This window comes from Dipodomys spectabilis, unplaced genomic scaffold, assembly GCF_019054845.1.
Source record: "Dipodomys spectabilis isolate Male_0828 unplaced genomic scaffold, ASM1905484v1 ptg000143l, whole genome shotgun sequence".
NCBI classification, from domain to species: Eukaryota; Metazoa; Chordata; class Mammalia; order Rodentia; family Heteromyidae; genus Dipodomys; species Dipodomys spectabilis.
The window spans coordinates 818,258-827,577 of NW_024870820.1; positions in this window are offsets into that span (position 1 = coordinate 818,258).

Below are 9,320 nucleotides of genomic sequence, written 5' to 3' on the forward strand. Positions count from 1 at the left end.
GGCTTTCTGGAGATTAGTGATGGCTTCCGATGACATCACTGATGGGTTCTTTATCTGGAGTTCTGCAAGAGTTGTTCTACGGTGATGCAAACCTGAGCATGGAAATAGGTTCAGGAGTCTTAGAACTGTAGAAGTTAAGGTGTGACTAAACTTTCATGAGGATCTAATGGGGGAAGCTGTAGAACTTGAGTTTGGACTGAACACTGATGAGAAGGTAGGATGTTTCTAATGAGTGATTACTTCCAAGTTGTTTTAAAAGGAGAACAGATATTACCTGGCAAAGAATATCTATAAAAGGACATTTTGCCAAGCTGGGGCGTACTAAGGGCTCTTGGCCAATCAGGCACAGACCTAGAGACTCAGGTTCCATCCATACTCACCAGATCTGAGGCATATAAACAAGGACTTCTTCTTCTTTTCCTTGGTCTCAAGGATCATGAGTTCCTCCAGCTGCTCCAGAAGAATATGTGAGCATAAGAGCAAGTCTGAAGATGGCATGTTGAGCTTGACATACTGTGTAAGTTCTTTCATGGTGTCATGGTACTTGTGCTGATAGAAATTATCATGGTAGAAGTCCATCCACATAGGAAAGATGGAACAAACCATGCTGTGGGCAGACAAGGAAAATGAGATCCCACCCTCCACATCCTGAGGCTATAGCGTTTTTCTGGCAGGACATGCATGTTGGGAGGTGGGAAGAGACTCCTGCAAGCAGGATGCTCCTCACAATTTCTCAATTACAATACTCTAAAATTCTCCCTGTGATAGGAGGAGAAATTTGTTTCTCCACTGAATCTGACTTGTTATACACAGACCTCCTTGTCATCCATGAGAGTCCAAAACAACAACCGCATCCACAATGTGTAATCTGCTATCCACTGAAGTGCCAAGCCTCAACTCCCTGTTGAAATCACAACTGGTGTGCAAAGAAGAATGTTGACTTTCAATCAGAAACCTCAAAGATATCCATTTTTCAAGGACAGAATTTCTCTTTGTCCCAACGTCCACTTTCTTCTTCATCTTGTTCATCTTCCTCCCAGTTATGGTAGAAGGATCTGTACCAATGGGAGGAGAGAAGGAGAATAACTCTGTGCTTCTCCTTTTTCTGAACTAACAGGACACACTTGGGACTGGTTAAGTCCCACAGAGTAATGTAAACTTGACCCACAAAAAGTGGAGATATGTCTACACAATTTCAAGTAAATTCTGTGAGGATGCTTATATGCATCTGTCCAAATAAGTGCACAATGGCTCATGCCTCTAATCTTACTAACTAGTAGTGTGAGATCTGAGGATCACAGTTTGAACACAGTCTAATTTGTAAAATTCTAAAGATACTTCAGTGAACCAGCCAAAGGCCAGACCTGGACTTGGGGATCAAATTATAGAGTGCTACGAACAGGACAACTCTCAGGCCCGGAATTCAAGCTCAAGTTGCATTTTTCATCTGTCTATATTCCTTCAAAGGCCTCCAAGAAGGTTAGGGTGGACGTTGGGTGCCACTGGCTCATTCCTTGAATCCTAGTCTCTCAGCAAGCAAACTGCTAAGGCTCCACTAGTTTCTGTGAAAAATGAAATGTTCTGGCAGCCCAGTTCTAAGGAGTTAGCCGGGGAGTGAACTTCTTTGTCCCAAGACAAGCTCCTGTGATCAGACCCCAGTGAAACAGTCTCAGAGAGTTACCAAGTATTCCAATAATCTGCCAGGATGTCTCAGCCCTGTTTGAAAGAGGAACACTCACTTTTTAAACAATATCCAGAAACTGCTCCATTGTCTCCTACTCTATAGTGTTAAAGAATGTTTCTAACATAGAAAAGATCACCTTTCTGGTAGGCAGGGACCAGGTTCATTACCAGCATTTCCAACAAGCCTGAGTCCAAGCTCCCTATATTATAAGGCATATTCAGGGTTTGGGCTGACTCATTGTCATACTGAGGTGGTAAAAAGAATGGATTTTTGAAACATGGAATTGGGATTACACTTCAAAATGATTAATAGCGTGGATTGAAAAGTACACAGTAAATATTTTCTCAGTATACGCATATAAAAGCACACAAGAAGAAGGTTGTACTGTGGCCTAGGATGAGATTAAATAGGTTTCCTGTCATAGTTATACCTGGCATGAGTTTCCTTGTGATTTCCTTGGTTTCGTCTTATAAAAAGGCCTGAGAAAATGGATTCGTGTTTTGGCACTGATCCAATGTCTGCAGCATTGAGTGAGGCACTCACACCTCTCACGCCTGAGACCTGAGTCTCTTGAACTTCCTTGTTCCTGAGCTACAGGCCACTTGAGCTGGCTTGAGCTAACTGTCAGTTACAGTTGTCTGGCTCTCAGAGTTCCATATTCTATTCCATTGTGAGGTAGAGAGTGTCATCTCTCAGAGACCAATGATCTAAACTGCTTGCTCACATAAGACCATCCCAAAGACATAGTGGAGACTGAAATCTCCCCTCCCACATCACTCTATACACATGTGAACATTGTCAAATCCCAACATCCTCAGCTAGGTCTGGGAATCAGCATGTTCTCAACCTCAAGGAACACTTTCTAGGTCAGATCCATGCCTTATTTCTCACTATTCCTCTCATCCTGCAGAAATCATTTTGCCTCTCAGGGCCCTCTCAGCCTACCATGTACTTCTTGCATCAATTTTTGACATCTATATCCTAGGATTTTGTTAGTTTTTTGTTTCTTAATCTTGTTTGCCCTTTAATCCCCAGTGTGCTGTCATCTGGAAAAAAGGTAAGTACTTAGAGGTGGAAAATCATACAATTATTGAAAAATAAACCTTACCCATATTGCCAGACCTTTTTATAGATGTACATTTTTTAAAGATAGAGTATTTTTTATACTTTTGTCATATTTTATGACAGAGGGGAAGGGGAGGAGGGAAGAGGTGCTGTATTGTCTTCTCATAATTCAATGATTATTATAGAAAAATACTATAGTTGAAGGAATGTAAGCTTTAAATATAAAAACTGTGCTCCTGTTCTTTTTTATAAGCTAGTCACTTATAAAGAATTCCTCACTAAAGTCTTGTCTTCTTTGTCCCATGAACTATCCTCCTCCTTCAAAATAATCAGGAAAAAAACCTTCACAAATGAGTGGGCTGTTGCCCAATCTCTGGAAAAGAATTTAAGATACAACATTGCCAGAGAATCTGTGAGTGTACATGTGTGTTGGTGTGTGTGTGTATATGTTTGAGGGTGTGTTGTGTATATCTATGATTTAGGTCTTGAATTCAGGAGCTATATGACAAGGCTGAGTATCTTTCTGGTGACTGTAGTGATCTACCAATTGTGCCACAGTTCCACTGCAAGCTTTCTGTAGTGAACTGGAGAGGAGAGACTCTTAAAATTTCATGCTCAGCCTGTATGAACTAAATCTCAGGTCTCAAACTCCTGATTAGTTAGAGTTATATTTATCAGCCTCCATAACCTGGTGATAAAACAGTGTAACTGGAGGCAGTTGGGTTGCAAGTTTCAGTCTAGCTTCACAATATTCTATATCATAAAACAGCAACAGTAGAACCCAATATAAAAACACAATAATAAGATGTAATTAGAATATAATTTAGTGATATAGTCTGTTAGCATAAATTTCAGGAAACAATGGTATTAATGATTTAGCATCACAAATCCATACAAAATGAGATAATTTCAGTAGACTCTACAAATTTTTAATTCCATCATATAATGATTTCAAAACATTACAATAAACAGGAAAACATTCATACTTATAATGTAAAAAGATGTAAAAAGTTGAAGATGGCAGATTATGAAATGGGAAATTCTACACTGTAGGAAAATTATTGTCATTTCAATGTTTGGTGGTATTGTCATGTTGAATATATGATAATATTCTTCAGAGGAGCAATAGATAAATATATATTTATTACACATATTCTAACTTGTCTCTATCTTTATCAACTTCCAATATTCTTCACATTGTCAGTGTATTCGTGTTTATGGTATATTCCAAAATAGCTAACAGAGTCAGGAGGTTACCAAAATACATTAGCTTGAATGTTTTAGGAGATAAACCTGCTAATTATATTGACTATTTTATGTATTTAACAAGTAATGTGTTATCATTGTACTCTCTAAGTATATACATAAGCTATTCAATGTGAAATGGAATATAACATGGTTTTGCCTGTAAAGCTAGGTATTTGGGACATCAGTTCCAGACCAGTGTAGAGTTACCTGCAATGATCCTCAACCCCTGGCTATGCGTGATGGAATACTTCTATCATCCCAGGCGCATGGGGAGCTGAGAGCAGGAGGATTTCAATTCCATGCCATTCTAGGAAAGACCGTGCACATGCCTCCATCTCAACAAAAGAAAGTTCAACACTGGCTAGCACTTATCCCCACCTATGTGAAAATAAAAATAAGAGCATTGTAGTGTAAGAAACAAACAATATTAAAACATGGCAATACAAACTATCATGAAAAAATCTTACCTAGTGTTTGTTTCTTATAACTGTAATCCTAAATCTAGCTAGGATTATATATGTGAGCCAGAGGCAACAAGCAGTTCATTTTAAAAATGAGTATTTAAAGCCAGGTGCCAATCTCTCATGCCTGTAATCGCAGCTAGCCATGAGGCTGAGATCTGAGGATCGCAGTTCAAAGCCAGCCCAGGAAGAAAAGTCCCCATAAGACTCTTATCTCCAATTAACAACTCATAAAATAGAAGTGACTCTGTGGCTCAATTGGTAGAATGCTAACAACCTTGAGCACAGAGTCTCAGGGACAGTGCCCAGGCCCTGATTTCAAGCCCCACAACTGTCAAAAAATGAATAAATAAACATTTTAAAGTCGGAATTTCTTGTAAATTAAAATGACAGCTGTGGTATACAATTCTACAGACTACTACAGATTTCATTATATTTGTAGTTAGAAAAAGTAGCAGCACTTGAATAAAGGACATTTTTTCATAAACTAGGGCATATTGGTCTCTAATTCGAGGAAATTGCTGGACTCATAAGTTATATTTTTGGGTGGCTTTTTGTTTTGTTTTTAGAACAGGATGACAAACCTTATTTCTGCCAATTGCCATTTGGATATGTCTATCATCATTCAAAGGCCATGTAAAATTAAAAGTAAAGACAAGACACAGTCAACTGGCAATAAATTTACTTGTCTTTATGCCATGTTCCAAATGATTTGTTTAGCTTATATGTCCCTATGGCCTATAGTTTCCTATTCCTGCCTTCCTCAAAATACAAGCATGTTCCACCAATTCAGATTTGAGCAGGCAATATGTAGTATTAGTGCCAAGAGTCGAAGAAAATTGTAACAAAACCAGGGAAGCATGAAACCAACACATTAGTAGCTGGACACTGGAGACTCAGGCCTATAATCCTAGCTACTCAGGAGGCTGATGATCACAGTTCAAAGACAGCAGGAGTGAGAAAATCTGTGACTCTTCTCTCCCATTAACAACCAAAAAGCCATATAGGGAGCTGGGACTCCAGAGGTAGAGTAGCCTTGATTACAAAAACTCAGGTGCAGCAACCAATCCTGAGTTGAAGCTGATGGTTAGGCACAAAAACAAAAACAAACAACAACAACAAAACAAGCAAAAACTTGGGGAAAGCTCAGGAAAGGATGGCATTGTCTACAAGGCAAATATACACATTACATGGACTGTGATATGGTAAACTCACTCTACACACCTTAGTAACAATTTCATTTAAAAAAGAATCTGAGAAATCCCAAAGCCGTGGACATTATGACTTGCATCTGCTTTCTAGTATTTCAAAGTCCCATCATCTGACCCGGTAGCACACATGTTGTAGCCCAGGGTGTTTATAAAATATGAAAGCAGAGATCTTTTCAGATTGTCCCACCAAATCTTTGATTACTTTAAGCTAAAAACAAAGCAAAGCAAAGCAAACAAAATAGACTTTAAGGTTAATTAGGCTGCTATTAAAAATTCAGATGTTGGTAGTCTTTGTGAAGAGAAAGGGAAAAAAATGATGTAAATAGGTATACAGGTGGATCCATAGCGACAATGAAATGTACAACACATTATGTCAAAAAACGAACTTTACAACTTTGGAGGAGGAATTGGAAGATGGGAAGGAATGAAAAGGGGAAACAAAAGAGGAGGCACCAATGCTTAATAAGACATGTACTCATAATCTTACAAATGTAATTGCAACTTCTCTGTACATTATTTTCAAAATTAAAAAATTGAAAAAAAGATTCCAGTCAGAATTATACTGTTAAATGATGAGTAAGTACATATGTTTTGTAGATACTGATCTCACATATGTCAAAAAATATCCATGAAGTCATAACTAGAAACTCTGAAGTGTAAGGTATATTAATTAGGTAAGTTTCATTAGGTAACCAATGAAGAGAACAGCACATGGTATTCAGTCAGGTAAAGTAGTTTATTTACTGAACTGCTTCCCATGCCATATATGGTGGAGAGGCATGTGAAAAAAAGGGGGTCGACCCAACCTCAGGCCATGACATATCTAGGCCAAGGCCCGGATGACATATGGCCTGGTGGGGGAAAATTCTGGCCACACTGGATGTGACCTCAGGGCCTGGGAATCTCCTCTGGCCAAATGGAAAGTGTGACCAGAGGCTGACCAGGTTGTGATTTAGCAGGAGTGGGAGGTGTCTGCCTCCAGGCATGGCAGATACCTAGGTAACACATAAAGGATGGAAACTTAGCCAAGAAGAGGGGAAGTGTCTGCATAGGGTGTGCATGGCTAGGGCAGACCTAATACCAAATAGAGGTAGCACCTCTGCCATGTAACTCCTGACTCCAAACCGTTCATTCTCAATCATTATCTTTCTTTTCTTTCTTTCTTTCTTTCTTTCTTTCTTTCTTTCTTTCTTTCTTTCTTTCTTTCTTTCTTTCTTTCTTTCTTTCTTTCTTTCTTTCCTTCTTCCTTCTTTCCTTGTTCCTTCTTTCCTTCCTTCGTTTCTTCCTTCCTTCCTTCCTTTCTTTCTTTCTTTCCTTCCTTCCTTCCTTCCTTTCTTTCTTTCTTTCTTTCTTTCTTTCTTTCTTTCTTTCTTTCTTTCTTTCTTTCTTTCTTTCTTTCTTTCTTTCTTTCTTTCTTTCTTTTTTTCTTTCTTTCTTTCTTTCTTTCTCTCTTTCTTTCTTTCTCTCTTTCTTTCTTTCTCTCTTTCTTTCTTTCTTTTATTCTTTCTTTCTTTCTTTCTTTTTTTGGGTCTGGTCATGGGGCCTGAACCCTGGGCCTGGGCGCTGTCCCTCAGCTCTTCAGCTCAAGGCTATCGCTCTACCACGTGAGCCACAGCGCCACTTCCGGCTTTTTTCTTTTTGCTTATGTGGTGCTGAGGAATCGAACTCAGGGCCTCTGGCATGCAAGGCAAGCGCTCTACCACTGAGCCACCTTCCCAGCCCCATTTCTTTCTTTCTTTCTGTCTTTTTCTTTCCTTTCATCCTTCTTTCTTTCTTCCTTCCTACCTTCTTTCCTTCCTTCCTTCCTTCCTTCCTTTCTGTTCTCTCTCCCTCTCTCTCTCTATTTCTCCTCTCTTTCACTCACCCTCCCTCTCTCCCCTACCTCAATATTCTCAATTGTGAGTTGAACTCACAAGCTGTGAAGAACAGCTCAATTGGCAAATGTGAAATTTAATTTACTGTTACCTTACACCTCTACCACAGGTCACTGAAATCAAATAATGAGCACTCAGAAGCATGGCATCTCAAGCCATTTGGAGGAGGGAAGCAAGCACATTCACTGCATTCTGGAGGCCCACCCTGGGAAGGTGGGGGAGACTCCTCCCTCCTCTTGGCTAAATCTCAGCCCAGTTTCTGCATAAGAAGAGGTGACTGCCTCCAAGTGAGCCAGTTACCTAAGTGACACAGGTACTGGGCAGAGACTTAGCCTCTTGTGGTGTTGAGATTAATGACGTGATTCAACATTATCCACCAGTTTGTTGAGATTGAGACTTCCTAAATTTTTGGTTAGGCTATGTTCATATTGTGATCTATTTACTTCTGATTGCTAACCATGATTATAGATGTGAACCAGCACATCAGACCATTCAAAGATCTTTACCACGCATGGAAGATATTAAGCTTATTTTCCCAGATGACATACAAGCTGACAGACAGCAAAATAATCCTGAATTCTGGTCGAGATGTTTTTTAATATGAAGCAAAATTTACTTAGCAAAATATCTGACTACTGTGATTATACTTCCAAACTTACTCTACATTTTAATATCAAATCACCTATGAGCCAATGATTCACTCCAATTACCTGTAATCATTTATTTCTGTCATATCTTCTAGAGGTAGGCAGAACTGGAGCACACACTATTAACTAAAGTGGTAGAAATTTGAGAGGATCACAGTTCTGAATCAGTCTAGGAAGAAAAGTATCACCCATATCAACCTACTAGGTATGTAGGTATACTGGAATGAAATCATGGCCCCTGCTTTTGGAGCTGGGTGCAAAAATTGCTATTCTATGAGTAAAGAATCTTAAACAAGAAAGGATTAGTGGAGTGACTCCAGTGTTGGAGTACTTGTCTGGCAAACACTACATCAAAACTGAAATCAATTTCCTAAAGATAAAATAAGAAAAGGAAAGAAAGAACAACTCGTAGTGAATATGTTTTCAATGTAATGATTTAAACTAACTTATTGTAGTTATAATGCCATCATTTATTTCTAGGGCAAACACATTTTGTGTTAAGCCTAAATGAAAAAAATAACACATTATATAAAAAGCTTTGGTAAAACACAGGTCTGGCTTACAATTGTGAAAACTTATGTTTGCATGTGCAGTGGTGTTGCAGGGTTGTTAAGGTTTATGGAAGTCCATCCTTTAGATGAACTTGACATGATGAAGTTACCTAACCATACAGTTCACTGGACAGATACTGCTGCTATATATATATATGTATGTATATATATATATACAAGTGTGAATATATATATATATAATATATATTCACACTTGTATGTATTTATATATTAAGTGACATGTAAATAAAATAAAATATACAATGAATAAATTTAGTGAACAGATACCTTTCCTAGATAATCATTTAATGAATAAATTCATGTCTTATAGTCTCCAGTGCTATATCACACTTAAATCGTTGCTGATCCCCTTCAGCTTTTTTATGATATTTTTTTCAGATGAAAAAGCCTGCCAATAAATATACTTGTATGACATTCTTTTCTTTATGAAATGAAAAGCATGCTGTGTAATATTGCTCTTTATGTGTCATCAAAATTTTTTTATAACTTCAAGTACATATTGCCTTATACTTAGATTTCACTCATCTTCCAATAATACCTATGGGAAGGAAAAAATGA